At 43.5% G+C, this 15,856-nt stretch overlaps 1 protein-coding gene across 2 annotated transcripts in view; it reads right to left on the bottom strand.

Moving 5' to 3' along the window:
* The window catches only part of MCF2L2 (MCF.2 cell line derived transforming sequence-like 2), a 224,251-nt gene that overhangs the window by 43,180 nt on the left and 165,215 nt on the right, over positions 1-15,856 (bottom strand). The window lies entirely within an intron of this gene.

Below are 15,856 nucleotides of genomic sequence, written 5' to 3'. Positions count from 1 at the left end.
GTCAATCAAACACTAATTTAGGTGTTACTGTGAAGAGGGTTTTGCAGATGTAATTAAGGTCCCAAATCAGTTAACCTAAAGATGCAATACTGAAAGATTCTACAGGGAAAATATTAACTGACACAGGAAGCATCAAAAGACAATGGAGGGAATACAGAGTCACTACACCAAAAAGAACTGGTTGACGTTCAACCATTTCAGGAGGTAATATATGATCAGGAACCCATGGTACTGAAGGAAGAAGTCCAAGCTTCACTGAAGGCATCGGCAAAAAACAAGTTTCTGGGAATTGACAGAGTGCCAACTGAGATGTTTCAACAAATGGATGCAGCACTGGAAGCGCTCACTTGTCCATGCCAAGAAACTTGGAAGACAGCTACATGGCCAACCGACTGGAAGAGATCCATATTTATGCCTTTTCCCAAGAAAGGTGATCCAACCGGATTCGAAAATTATCAAACAATATCATTAATATCACTTGCAAGCAAAATTCTGCTGATCATCCAAACGTGGCTGCAGCAGAGAACTGCCAGGAATTCAAGTCAGATTTAGAAGAGGACGTGGAACCAGGGATATCACTGCTCATGTCAGATGGATCCTGGCTGAAAGCAGAGACTACCAGAAAGATGTTTACCTATGTTTTATTGACTATGCAAAGGCACTCGACTGTGTGGATGATAACAAATTATGGATAACACTGAGAAGAACGGGAAATTCAGAACATTTAATTGTGCTCATGAGGAACCTGTACATAGATCAAGAGGCAGTTGTTCGGACAGAACAAGGGGATACTGAGTGGTTTAAAGTCAGGAAAGGTGTGCATCAGGGTTGTATCCTTTCACTGTATCTATTCAATCTGTATACTGAGCAAATAATTCGAGAAGCTGGACTATACGAAGAAGAACGGGAAATCAGGATTGGAGGAAGACTCATTAACAACCTGCATTATGCATATGACACAATGTTGCTTGCTGAAAGTGAAGAGGACTTGAAGCACTTACTAATGAAGATCGAAGACCACAACCTTCAGTATGGATTACAGCTCAACATAAAGAAAACAAAAATCCTCACAACTGGACCAATAAGCCACATCACGATAAATGGAGAAAAGATTGAGGTTGTCAAGGATTTCATTTTACTTGGATCCACAATCAACACCCATGGGAGCAGCAGTCAAGAAATCAAAAGATACATTGCATTGGGCAAATCGGCTGCAAAAGACCTCTTTCAAGTGTTGAAAGCGATGATGTCACCTTGACAACCAAGATGTGCCTATCCCAAGCGATGTTGTTTTCAATCACCTTATATGCATGGGAAAGCTGGACAATGAATAAGGAAGACCGAAGAGGAGTTGACGCCTTTGAATTGTGGTGTTGTTGAAGAATATTGAATATACCATGGACAGCCAAAAGAATGAACAAATCTGTCTTGGAAGAAGTACAGCCAGAATGCTCCTTAGAAACGAGGATGGAGAGACTACATCTCATATACTTGGGACATGTTATCAGAAGGGATCAGTCCCAGGAGAAGGACATCATGCCTGGTAAAGTAGAGGGTCAGTGAAAAAGAGGAAGACCCTCAACAAGATGGATTGACACAGTGGCTGCAACAATGGGCTCAAGCATAGCAATGACTGTGGGGATGGCAGAGGACCAGGCAGGGTTTCGTTCTATTGTGCATAGGGTCACTATAAGTCAGAACCAACTCAACAGTACCTAACAACAACAAAGATGGGTAGATGATCCTGGGTGGGCCTGTTGTAATCATGTGAACTCTTTAAATATGGGTCTAGAGATCAGAGACAGAGAAGTCGGTGATATTTGAAGCAAGAGAAGAATTTAACATGAGGGGGATCCCCCTTTGCTATCTTTGGAAATGGAGGGGACCATGTGGCAAGGGATGTGGGCGGTCTGTAGAAGCTGAGAGAGGGCCCTGTCTGATAGCCAGCTAGGACACAAAGATGTCAGTCCTACAATCATAAGGAATTGAATTCTGCCACATGAGCTGGAAAAAGGTCCTGACTCCAGACAACTGAGCTGGTCAACACCTTGATTTTGGTTTTGTGGGTGCTGAACAGAGAACCCAGTCATACCACACCTGAACCCCTGTGCCAGGGAAATTGTGAACTAATAAACGGTGTTGCTTTAAGCTGCTAAGTGTGTGGTAATTTGTTATTCAGCAACAGAAAATTTGTGCAGAGAGTGAGGCCAGTCCCTGCTGCTATCTCCAGACAGACGATCTTCTTTCTCTCATCAGGCTGTGTGGCCACACTCATTCTTTCTTTTAGGGTTCTGAGTGAATGAGAGTTTGCATAAGTGTTCACATACGCAATATACATTTATGGATTCCTGTGATCTGGTGGGTGGTTAGCCCATCTATCCCAGCAAAGAGTTCCATATGCCAATGGGCAAACAATCCAACAGAAAAAAAAAATGTGCAAAGGACACAAATAGGAAATTCACACAAATACACAAGTGGCCATTAATCTCAAAGAAAAAAAAAATTCCATTATACACCTAATTCCGCAAAGGCATATTAAAAGAGAGTGACGCTTTTCATCTAGTAGAATGGCAGAGACGTCAAACCTCAGTGTAAGACTGGTGGGTGGGGGTATGGAAACGCCCTTAAACAACACTGGTGGAAGTAGAAATTTGTGCATGCTCTCTGGAGGCCAATTTGAAAATATCTTAGCAAAATTCAAAATGTATACTCTTTCACTCAGTAGTTTCATTTCTGGGAATGTTCACTATGTGTGATTAGAACAAAAGAACTTCAACGACACCCAGATAGAAATTGGAAATTACTTAAATGTTCATCAGTAAATTATGGTATATACATATACTGAAATACCATGCAGTTGTTAAAAAGAATGGGACTGATTAACACATGCTGATATGACCAAGTTCAGGTATTTTAAGTGAAAAAAAAAAAAAAAAAGCAAGATGCAGAAGTATGCAAAGTCCATTTGTGTATGTACACATTTACGTAAAATCGAACATGGTTAGAAAACTTATGCAGAGAAACTTCAGATGTTGCTAACAGTGATGGCTTTTGGAGGCTGGTACTGAAGGCTGGAAATGAAGCAGAACAACTTCTAGAGTTTATACCATTTACAATACTTTTTTAACATTAAACATTTATTGCTTTTAGAATTTAAGAAAATGGTTTATATGACCTTTCAAAATGAATGTCACTGGAGGTAATGACATAGAAATCCCATTTGAAAGATAGAAATAAATTATACAACTTACATATTTTATACTGCAATAATTACTCATTTCTAAAATAACAATTTTTCTGTTGTTGGTAGGTGCTGTCGAATCAGTTCTGACTCATAGCAACCCTATGTACAACAGAAAGAAACACTACCCGGTCCTGCACCATCCTCACAATGGTTGTTATGCTTGAGCCCACTGTAGACACTGTGTCAAACTATCTCGTTGAAGGTTTTCCCCTTTTTCAATGACCCTCTGCTTTACCAAACCTGATGTCCTTCTCCAGGGGTTGGTCCCTCCTGATAACACATCTAAAGTATGTGAGAAGTCTCGCCATCCTCGCTTCTAAGGAGCACTCTGGCTGCACTTCTCCCAAGACAGATTTGTTTATTCTTCTGGCAGTCCATGGTATATTCAATATTCTTCACCAACACCATAATTCAAAGGTATCGATTCTTCTTTGATCTTCCTTATTCATTGTCTAGTTTTCACATGCATATGAGGCGATTGAAAAGAGCATGGCTTGGGTCAGGTGCACCTTAGTCTTCAAGGTGACATCTTTGCTTTTTAATATTTTAAAGAGATTTTCTACATATTCATAAATTCTTGTTATTAGACAAGACTGATAATAGATACGCACTGACAGAGGATACAATATCAAGAAGTATACAAACTACCAAAAAGTTACTCTAAGTCCACACTTCCCTAACAGAGTCCCTGAGCAAGAGATTCCTGTTCTTTTTAATAAATTGTCTTGAAATGATGACAGTAGTTACGTCAGAAGGAAACGCAGGCCTTGATACTGATCTTTTTCTATGAGCCAGACTTCTCGTAGGTCCATAGTAAGAGTCAAGCATCCATAGACAACCAGCACTGGGCTTTAGCACCCTGGCAAGTCTACTTCAGGATGTATTGATTATTGAACGAAGTCAGAAGGCAGAAATAACTAGGTGGTGGGCAGAAATTATTATCTAGCAGGTTGGAGGGACTAGGGAGTCTTAGGAGCCTTGGGGAATCTGACTCATGAAAACATTCACAATTCAGAATAGAAAAAACCCCTTGACAGCCCACGTTCCAGATTACAGTTTGGAAATAGTCTAGTGATATTATGCAACTTCCTCGTTTTACCTGTTGGAGTGCAATGAATAAAACGCAGTGGAAGGAATTCCCCGAAACCCTGGTAGTCTACATTTCAGTCCAGATTTTAAAAATACAGCTCTCATATCTCTGTTAAGCTCTTCTTTTTCCTTTCCTCTCCTTTTTTTCTCTTTCAAATAAATTTATATAAAAGTAGTTGGTTTAGGACTCTAGCTGATGTTTGCCTGCTTTATTACTCCAAAGCACATAACTTTCTTTGTAGGAAAGACTCCCAAGAATTTACCACCTAATGTCATCAAGCACAAATGCCACAGGTACAGAACAGAAAGCGCTATAGCCCTTAAGTAATTTAAAAACCTTTAAACACCAGCCCAAAACTATTAAGTTCATTTATCAAATACTCATGGCATCCCCTCCATTGAGCCAGGTACTATAATAGGCACTTGAGGCAGAGACACGTTCTGTAGTCCAGCCCTTGGGAAACTCACAGTTAATGGAAGACCCAAGAAAAGCAGTGATTCTAACGCAGTGTGTGTGGCCATGCTAATAGAGCAGGGTCTGTGCAGAGCAGGGCACGTGATCATACTAGGGGTGGGAGACGGTCCGGCCAGTACTGAGTTGAGTAAAGTGTAAGCAGAGTTTTGAGGAGGGAGCAGAGGCAAGAGCCGTATGGGATCTCTGTGCCATAGTAAGGTTCCCTAGAGAAGTGGGATCAGTAAGAAGATATGTGTGTGTGTTTGTGTACACATACATTATACATGTATGTGTGTGTATACATATACTATACATTTATGTGTGTGAATACACATATACTACACATTCGTGTGTGTGTACACGTTATACATTTATGTGTGTATACATATACTATACATTTATGTGTGTATCCATATATTATACATAAATGTATAGTATATGTATACACACTTTTTTTATACATATATTACACATTTGTGTATGTGTACACAGATACATTTATGTGTGTATACATATATTATACATTTGTGTGTGTACACATACATTATACATTTATGTGTGTGAATATATATATATTACACATTCATGTGTGTGTACACATATATCATACATTAATGTGTGTATATATATACTATACATTGGAAACCCTGGTGGTGTAGTGGTTAAGTGCTATGGCTGCTGACCAAAAGGTTGGCAGTTCGAATCTGCCAGGCGCTCCTTGGAAATTCTATGGGGCAGTTCTAGTCTGTCCTGTAGGGTCACTATGAGTCGGAATCGACTCGACGGCACTGGGTTTGGTTTGGTTTTGGTATACATATACCATACATTTATGTGTGTGTATACATATATTACACATTTGTGTGTGTGTACACATACATTATACATTTATGTGTGTGTATACATATATTATATATTTGTGTTTATGTGTACACGTATATTATACATTTATGTGTGTGTGTATATATATACATATACACCCGTTGCTGTTGAATCAATTCCTTCTCATAGTGACCCTATAGGACAGAGTAGAACTGCCCCATAGGGTTTTGAAGAGTGCCTGGTGGATTTGAACTGCTGACATCTTGGCTAGCAGTCATAGCTCTTAACCTCTGTGCCATCAGGGGTCTCTTTCAAATATACATATATATGTATTTAGAGAGAGGGATTTTGAGGAACTGGCTCCCACAATTGTGGGGGCTGGCAAGTCTAAGCTTCCTAGGTCAGGTGACAGGCTGAAAATTCTAGCAGTCTTGTGTCACCAGATTGGTAGGTCAGGCAGCAGGGGATAGAGAGAAACTCTGATGGGATGTCTACAGACAGTCCAGAGGCAGAATCCTCCCTCGGGAACCTCTGGTTTTGCTCTTAAGGCCTTCCACTGATTGGATGAGGTCCACCCACGCTGTGGGTGCTAATCTGCTTTACTCAAGACTAAGGGATTTAAATGCTAGTAACATATAAATACATCATAGCAAAATCTAGACTACTGTTTGACCAAACCAGTGGACAATATAGTCTAGCCAAGTTGACAAATAAAACTAACCATCATAACCAGGTACTTGCAAGTCCTTTGGTGGGGCTAGACCAACAGTCCAGCAGGTTCATAAAATACTAGAAGCAGATATAACCTTAAAGGTCATCCAGTTCAACGCCTGATTTTACAGACAAAAAATCAGAGGCCAAGGGCCATAAAGTAACTTACACAGGGTCTAAGGCTTTGGCCAAGTTCTTCCTGCTACACTTTGTTGTCACGCTTGGCATAGGTTTCAGGTGTAGCTAAAGTCCTGGTTGCTGGTTTTTAAATAAAGCACAAATTAAAATGAAACTAGGAATGGTGTTATAACAACACTGAGTTTCAGGAAACCGAAGTTCCTATTCTGTTTCTGTTGCTAACATACAGGGTAACCTTGAGCAAGTCCCTTCTTTTCTCAGGGCTAGAATTAAATAATCTTGGCTATCCCTCCCTGCTCTAAGAAATTATTCCCTAAGTATATCATCATTCCTAAAAAAACGTATAATGTGACATTGTTCTAATGACCTCTTGCTTTTCATTTCCACAAGAAATAAAGCAAAGGTCATAAGACTTTCTACTCATTTGTAACTTCAATTAACTAAATAGTTAATGTGTAACTGGCAGGTTAAGTAGAGACAGCAAGGAGAAGGGGAATTAGTGTGAGCTGGAGAGGTCTTGGAGAAGATGAAAGCGGAACTGTCCTCTGTAAGGTGAGCAGGAGGCCATTCCAGGGAGAGGGAAACATGAGCAGGGGCCTGGAGTCATGGCTAAACATGGGGCCTTGAGGGAACGAGGCACCAGGGCAGGGTTTGGATGAGCAGCCTGGGAGGCAGAGTGGAGCTGGACCCAGGAGATGGTAGTCACCACAGGTAGAGCATGGATGCTTCGTGGGAGGCCGGTGGAGGGCTTAGGGAGGTGGGCTTGGGGAGATGGGTCTGGCAGTGGCCAGCAGGATGGATAACTGTCCAGGAGCCTGTTTCATGAAGCACAGAATAAGGCCCCGAAGTTCAGACTTAGGGAATGTGTTCTTAGCTTTCCATCCTCCTTCGGGTTCCATTAGGTCTTCCATAGTTGCACAGTCAGTTCTCAGAGCTGTGCATGACTTCATTCACGGTAACAACGTGAAGCACCACAGACTCATACCATGATCATGTTGACACCAATCCCGTTTTAAGCATTACTTAAAGATCTGATGAATATAAACACCTTGCTGGTTCTTGGGGGACTAAAGGGTGAGAGTTTCGCTCAGTTGCTGAACTGCCATCTGCTCCCTCCTCTCCCCTTCTGTACCTCAGTTTCCATCTGTCTTGTGTTAACTGGAATTGGTTTCATTCTCCTGATGGTTTTAGAGCAAACTATCTCAATTCCTTTTTGGGAGACGGTGGGGGCATAAATAAACTATTACTAAAGTTTATCTGAATGGACGCACTTCAATATAAATAATGAGAAAATAATTTTATGCACACGACACTTTTTGAAAGTGGGATGGGCTATAAAACCAATCTCATTCATCTTAATTCAAGGTAACAATCCTCACCATTGTAGGTAGAGCATTTTGGGGGATTATGAAGGTTTTTATGTGTATTTCCTTACTTGGTCCACTGAGCACCTGACAAGGAGCTCTTCCAGGGCAGATAATCTGTCTTATGCATCTTTGTCCCCAGTGCCTTACAAGTAGGTAAAGTCTCAATAAATGCTTCCTGAATGAATGAACAATAGATTTAAGGAACAGACACGAATTCTTTGAGCAAAAATAGGTACTCACTGTCACCTCATTTCACAGAAGAGGAAACTAGGAGGTAGAGCATTCAATGAATGACTTGACTGAGGTCAACCTGCTGGCCGGGCACTCCCAGCTAGAGGTCAAGTCCAGGTCTCCTAGCTCTCAAACCTGTGACAGGGGAACTGATGTGCCAAGGCAGAATGCCAGTTCTCTGAAATAGTCGCCAGCTTCTGACTCTGCAGTATAGCTCCATAGCACGGCAGCCACACAGGTAAGGGGCTAGAGGAAGAGGGCTGGCTCAAGCAAGCCCTCATCCGTTCATGCCTAGGATTCAAGGAATCTGTGTTGAATCTCCGAAACTCGGTGCATAAGCACATCTGCAATCCAAGGACAACAAGACACTGTGTGAGAGACTGCTGGTGTACCAAGGAGCTTCCTGGAGTCCTGCTGAAAGGAAAACCATCTGTCTTAGTCATCTAGTGCTGCTATAACAGAAACACTACAAGTGGATGGCTTTAATGAAGAGATATTTATTTTCTCACAGACTAGTAGTAGGCTAGAAGTCTAAGTTCAAGGCGTCAGCTCCAGGAGAAGGCTTTCTCTCTCTGTCCACTCTGGGGGAAGGTCTTTCTCATCAATCTTTCCCTGGACTAGGAGCTTCTCCACACAGGAACCCCAGGTCCAAAGGACCTTCTCTGCTGTCAGCACTGCTTTCTTCGTGGTATGAGGTCCCCACTTGCTGCTTGCTCCCCTTTCATCTCTTGCAAATAAAAAGTGGTGCAGGTTACACCCCAGGGAAATTTCCTTTACTTTGGATCGGGGATGTGACTTTAGTAAGGGTGTTACAATCCCACCCGAATCCTCTTTAACATAAAATTATAATCACAAAATGGAGGACAACCACACAATACTGGGAAAAATGGCCTAACCAATTAGACACATATTTTTGGGGGGAACAATTCAATTCATGACACCATCATTGCTTCAATTCACAAGAAAGTGTGGTACTGGTAATAATCCCAACAGGGATATCCAAGGAACTCAATAATCTTCAGTTAAAAAAAAAAAAGAACCGAGAAACATTTAATAAGCTTCCACTTTGTACAAATAAAAGGAAATTCCCCAAAATAAAAAATATGTCTATAAATGTTGAGAAGAGACACACTGCTTCCTCTGCCCTGTGTATCTTTCTGCAGACCCATCTGGAATTTTATCTATGCAGCAAATCTCCTATTATTCCATTAATTTCTTTTCTCCAAAAACTAAAACGAAACCAAACCCATTGCCAACGAGTCACTTCGGACTCATAGCTACTCTATAGGACAGGGTAGAACTGCCTCTTAGAAGGGTTTCCAAGGAGCAGCTGGTGGATTCCAACTGCTGGCCTTTCCATTAGCAATCATAGCTCTTAACCACTATGCCACCAGGGTTTCCTTTCTCCAGAGAGGGTTTATTTATTTAAGATGATACAAACATATCTCTCAGGGATATTGCTGTCTCTTTCTAGGGCTCCTTAGCCCTAAATCTGCAGGTCAATTAGGTGTTAATATTGGGCTTTACAACTTTAGACCATCAGATCAACCAGGACCCACTCATGCAATTTATGCTGTTTCAGGGCCCATGGATTTATCAAGGACTTTAGAATTGGGGGTGATGTTATCAGAAAAATCTCAGTGTACCAAAACGAGTTCTAACTCTTAATTAATGGTCCATTTCATTTAAATAGTACTCAGTATAAAACCCGGACAGACTTCTAACTGCCTTTTGGAATTGGTTTGAGTACGATTTGAACCATGTAAGCTTCATAAAAAAAGCTATGAGAACTTAGTAATTATGAACTACTAAGAAAAGGAAAGGGAAATAGAGAATCATATTTTAAGTGTCCCTTAAATATCAGCACAACCGAATTTCAGTAAGTGCCAAATTCCCAACCCAGACTACTGCGTCTGGGCCTGGCATGTAGCCCCCACATTGTAGTCAGTGGCTATTCTCTGAACATCTCATGGGGTCTATGCTCTCCCTTCCCTCTGTATCACCGTATCACAGGACTCTGTTTCGCTCAGTTTAGACAGCTTTGGCAAGGCTGAGTGCCAACTGCCTTTTGAAACATGTGTTAATCATTCAGGCATTCAAGATTGTCCCTACAGAAATGTCACTCTATTTGGATGTGCTCTCCTGAGTGGGAGAGAAAGAGGTGGCATTAGAGGCAGCCCCTGGGCACCTGCACAGAACCCTGGGCACACCTGGGAGTGTGGAGTGGGTGTCTGATCTGCAGGTGGGGAAGGCAGAAGAAATGCTGAGAGACCCCTGTCAGGGAAGGAGACCCAGTCATTGTCAGAGGTGCCATCTGCCCATTTGAGGATCTAGGAGGACTGGTCATTGTCACAGGTGCCATCTGTGCATCTGCAGGATCTAGGAGACCTGGTCACTTTCACAGGTGCCATCTGTGCATCTGTAGGATCTAGGAGACCTGGTCATTGTCACAGGTGCCATCTGTGCATCTGCAGGATCTACGGGACCTCGTCACTGTCACAGGTGCCATCTGTGCATCTGAGGATCTAGGAGACCTGGTCACTGTCAAAGGTGCCATCTGTGCATCTGAGGATCTAGGAGACCTGGTCACTGTCAGAGGTGCCATCTGTGCACCTGAGGATCTAGGAGGTCTGGTCACTGTCACAGGTACCATCTGTGCATTTAAGGATCTGAGAGACCTGGTTGCTGTCGCAGGTGCCATCTGTGCTTCTGAGGATCTAGGAGACCTGGTCACTGTCTCAGGTGCCATCTGTGCATCTGAGGATCTAGGAGGTCTGGTCACTGTCACAGGTGCCATCTGTGCATCTGCAGGATCTAGGAGACCTGGTCATTGTCACAGGTGCCATCTGTGCATCTGCAGGATCTAGGGGACCTCGTCACTGTCACAGGTGCCATCTGTGCATCTGAGGATCTAGGAGACCTGGTCACTGTCAAAGGTGCCATCTGTGCATCCGAGGATCTAGGAGACCTGGTCACTGTCAGAGGTGCCATCTGTGCACCTGAGGATCTAGGAGGTCTGGTCACTGTCACAGGTACCATCTGTGCATTTAAGGATCTGAGAGACCTGGTCGCTGTCGCAGGTGCCATCTGTGCTCCTGAGGATCTAGGAGACCTGGTCACTGTCTCAGGTGCCATCTGTGCATCTGCAGCATCCAGGGGAACCGTGTGCTGGCCTCATGCTCCCTGTCCCTGTGGGGCCCTACCAAGTGCTGGCCTGGCATACAGGAGGTAAGGTGGTGTGGGAAGGAGGTAGTCAGCTACAGGAGCCTCCCCACAGAGGAGAAGAGAGTGGGACAAGATGCCTTCTTTGAATGGCCTGTGGTGAGGGCCTCTTTGTGCTATGAAGCAAACTACAGGGTCAGTTCCCTTCACCCTCCAGGTCTTGGTGGACCTGGCATGGTTTCCTCCAGCTGCCAAGGTCCTGGAACTAGCGAGGGTGCTGAGTGCTGCCAAACCACAGGAGCAGTAGCAGGGCTGGAGGGAAGGGGCTGTATGGCTCCAGTTGCTGCTTCTGGCCCTCGAAGGCAGTGAGGAGAGGAACACTGGGGACCATTGTGCTGTTGGGGAGGCTTCTTGGAAGAGAAGTTTGGACATTCGATGAATGGGGGAAGTGCTTGCCCCAAATTCAGTTCAGCTGGCATTTCATCTGCATTCCCTCTCTGCAGAGCATCAGGGGGTGGGGTGGGGGAGGTGGTCTGAGGGAATTCGTGTGAGCAGGACGCTGTCTCCTCCCTCAGGAGTCCTGAAGATTCTCAAAGAGCAGGGGAACCAGGCCCACGGTTAACTTCTACAAGTGCTATCGACTGTTATTTACATTAACATCCTGTGCTGAGTCCGCTGGAGAGAAGAAAGAGGATTCTGGGCATTGGGGCATTCAAGTCCCATCCATTCACTGTTCACAAGAAGCATGTATCTAGATATTCCTTTTTAAACACTGTCATAGATCGAATTATGTCTCCCAAAAACATGTGTCAACTTGGTTAGTCCATGATTTCCAGTATTGTGTCCTCCATTTTGTGATTGTAATTTTATATTAAAGAGGATTAGGGTTGGGATTGTAACACCCTTAGTAAGGTCACATCCCTGATCCAATGTAAAGGGAGTTTCCGTAGGGTGTGGCCTGCACCACCTTTTATCCCTCAAGACATAAAAAGGAAAGGGAAGGGAGCAGAGAGGGGGAACCTCATACCACCAAGCAAGCAGTGCTGGGAGCAAAGCGAGTCCTTTGGACCCGGGGTCCCTGCATGGAGAAGCTCCTAGTCTGGGGGAAGATTGACGAGAAGGATGAAAGCGAGAGAAAGCGTTCCCCTGAAGCTGACACCCTGAATTTGTCCTTTCAGCCTACTTTACTGTGAAGAAATAAATTTACCTTTGTTAAAGCCATTCACTTATGGTGTTTCTGTTATAGCAGCACTAGATGATTAAGACAGACATGTTTAACCTAAGGTTTATGGGACACTTCTCATGAAGACAGTCAAGTCTGGAGATAGAGTCTGGGCTAGAATATACACGTGGGGTTAAAGGCCATGGATGGGGTCACCAAGGAGCAAGTGAGGAGTGAAAAGAGCCCCCAGGAAGGACACGTGTGCAGGTAGAAGGGGCTGACAGGGCACTAAGAGGTGGCAGAGGAGATGCTGCGTCATTTTAACGTGTACTTTTACAGGAAATATGCATCCAGAGGCATGAATAGAGGGGGCTGTTTTGCGGCAGCGATGTTGGGGTACAGCATGAAAAACAGCTCACCAAGTAAGAGCCAGCTTCCTGCAGCCTGTGGGCATGAGGACAACAACCGTTCGTCCCGCCCATCAGGATACCCCAGACACTGCTCAGCACTTTTTCTGCATTACTGTATTCAGTCTTCATGCCCCCTTGGAGGCAGGTGTTACCCTGGGGAGCAGAGAAGTCGGGTAACTGGCCGAGATCCCGTGGTCAATGGGAAGCCAGTCAGGAGTCACCCGGTCTCTAACGCCCCAGGCCATGCATGCAGGCTTGTCGGAACACAGGGCCTGGGCTGTGCCTGAATCCACAGGACAACAGATCCGAGTCTGTCAGGGCCTATGAGGAAACCTCCTGACCCGACAGAATCGGGAGGAGCAGATTTAGCTGAACAGTCAAGCCTGACTCTCTGTTGGTATGCTCCAGGTAGGTTAGGCAGGAAGCCTCTTTTCACCATTCCAGTGACATCTGTTTCTTACCTGGGCCCTGGGTGCTCCCACCACCTCCAGCTTCCTTGCACTCAGGTTTTAGTTTTTTGTCCCCACAAATTAAAAAAACATGTTGGTCCTCTGTCTAAATCTGCTTCTGCCCCCCTGTGCTCCTTCTCTACCTCATCCACCCCTCCTAAATGTAACACAAGTCCCAACTTCTCTCATTTTTCAAGCCCACTATCTTGAAGTTACAGTTTTTTTTCTCCTAGTATTTTCCATAGTTCCCTACTGATCTACAAGGCAAATTCCTGACGGTGGGACTAAGAGTCATTTACAAACCCAGTCCTTTAAAAACCCTAGCTCCCTGTGCTCACCAACAGAACTGTCCTACCCACCATTTTCATTTTGGTCAAGTTGTCATCATCACTGTCCAACCAATTAGTTGTTGCTGTGTGCCCTTGAGTCAATTCTGACTCTTAGAGACCCTATGTGAGGGTAGAACTGCCTCATAAGGTTTCCTTTGTGGGAGCAGACCACCAGGTCTTTTTTCCTGTGGAGCCACTGGTGAGTTTGAAGCCCTGGTCTTTCAGTTAGCAGCCAAACACTTTAACCATTGCACAACAAAGACTCTTTTCCAACCAATTTATCCGCAGCCAATTCCAAAATCTTCATGCACTCCCTTCCCCCCACAAAATAACGGAGTATTTTATTTTATACCATCAAATCTACCAATCTCTTCCCCTCCTTCTGGGGTATGATGGGGAGCCAGCCTATTCTAGGAAATCCTCCCAGACAGGTAAAAGGGCATCCCAGAACCCAGCACCCTTCCCTATGTGGAGGGTGTATGTGTTGGGAAGGGGGCACCAGGTGAGGCATTCTGGGCCACCCTGCCGGTCCCCAGTATCTCTCATCCACATTCTCTCCCTTTCTCCCACCAAAAGTACCGCATCCTCAGCAACTTCACCACTAACTTTTGAAATCATTTATTTGTCTGGTGTGCTTATCTGTGTGTGTGATTATGGTTATGTGATTTTTATATGTGTTTATCAATGTTTGGGTCAGTGCATATTTCCTATGGGTACAATCCTATTTATTTATGCATGTAGAGCACACATGTGCTGATATGTGCACCTATGTGGGCCTAGTTACAAATAACCCGAAAGGAATATAATGGTAATTGAACATAAATACCACAGAAATACACATACATGATAGCTGGGATTATGGTCAGGATTTATATTTCAGGTAGGTAGGGACGGGGAAATGGGCAAAGATCTGGAGTCAGAACCAAAATGGAAGAACACACTCAGCATATCTCAAGCTGAAAGAACTGAAGAAAAAAATTCAATCCTCAAGTTGCAATAGTGAAGGATTCTATGGGAAAAATATTGAACAATGCAGGAAGCATCAAAAGAAGATGGTGGGAATACACGGAGTCACTGTACCAAAAAGAATTGGTTGACATCCAACCATTTCAGGAGGTGACATATGATCAAGAACTGACGGTACTGAAGGAAGAAGTCCAAGCTGCACTGAAGGCATTGGTAAAAAACAAAGGCTCCAGGAACTGACGGAATACCAATTGAGATGTTTCAACAAACAGATGCAACGCTGGAAGCGCTCACTGGTCTATGCCAAGAAATTTGGAAGACAGCTACCTTGCCAACTGACTGGAAAAGATCCATATTTGTGTCCATTCCAAAGAAAGGTGATCCAACTGGTTAAGAAAATTATTGAACAATATCATTAATATCACACACAAGGAAAATTTTGCTGAAGATCATTCAAAAACAATTGCAGCAGTACATTGACAGGGAACTGCCAGAAATTCAAGCCAGATTCAGAAGAGGACGTGGAACAAAGGATATCACTGCTGATGTCAGATGGATCTTGGCTAAAAGCACAGAATATGAGAAAGAGGTTTGCCTGTGTTTTATTGACCACGCAAAGGCATTCGGTTGTATGGATCATTAACAAATTATGGATAGCACTGCAAAGAATGGGAATTCCAGAATACTTAATTGTGCTCATGAGAAACCTGTATATAGTCCAAGAGGCAGTCATTCGGATAGAACAAGGGGACACTGTGTGGTTTTAAAATCAGGAAAGCTGTGCATCAGGCTTGTATCCTTTAACCATGCCTATTTTTTTTTTCAATCTGTATGCTGAGCAAATAATCCAAGAAGCTCGACTATATGAAGAAGAACTTGGCATCAGGATTGGAGGAGGACTCATTAACAACCTGCACTATGCAGAGGACACAACCTTGCTTGTTGAAAGCAATGAGGACTTGAAGCACTTACCGATGAAGATCAAAGACTACAGCCTTCAGTCTGGACTACACCTCCACATAAAGAAAACAAAAGTTCTCACAACTGGACTAATAAGCAACATCATGATAAACAAAGAAAAGATTCAAGTTGTCAACAATTTCATTTTACTTGGGTCAGCAATCAACCCCCACAAAAGCAGCAGCCAAGAAATCAAAGGACACAAGCAAATCTACTGCAAAAGTCTTCTTTAAAGTATTAAAAGGCAATGATATTATCTTGAGGACTAAGGTGCGCCTGACCCAAGCAATGGTGTTTTCAATCGCTTCATATACATGCGGGAGCTGGACAGTGAATAAGGAAGACCAAAGAGGAGTTGATGCTTT

The sequence above is a fragment of the Elephas maximus genome, chromosome 1, assembly GCF_024166365.1.
Source record: "Elephas maximus indicus isolate mEleMax1 chromosome 1, mEleMax1 primary haplotype, whole genome shotgun sequence".
Lineage (NCBI taxonomy): Eukaryota > Metazoa > Chordata > Mammalia > Proboscidea > Elephantidae > Elephas > Elephas maximus.
This window is presented reverse-complemented; position numbering and strand designations above follow the sequence as displayed.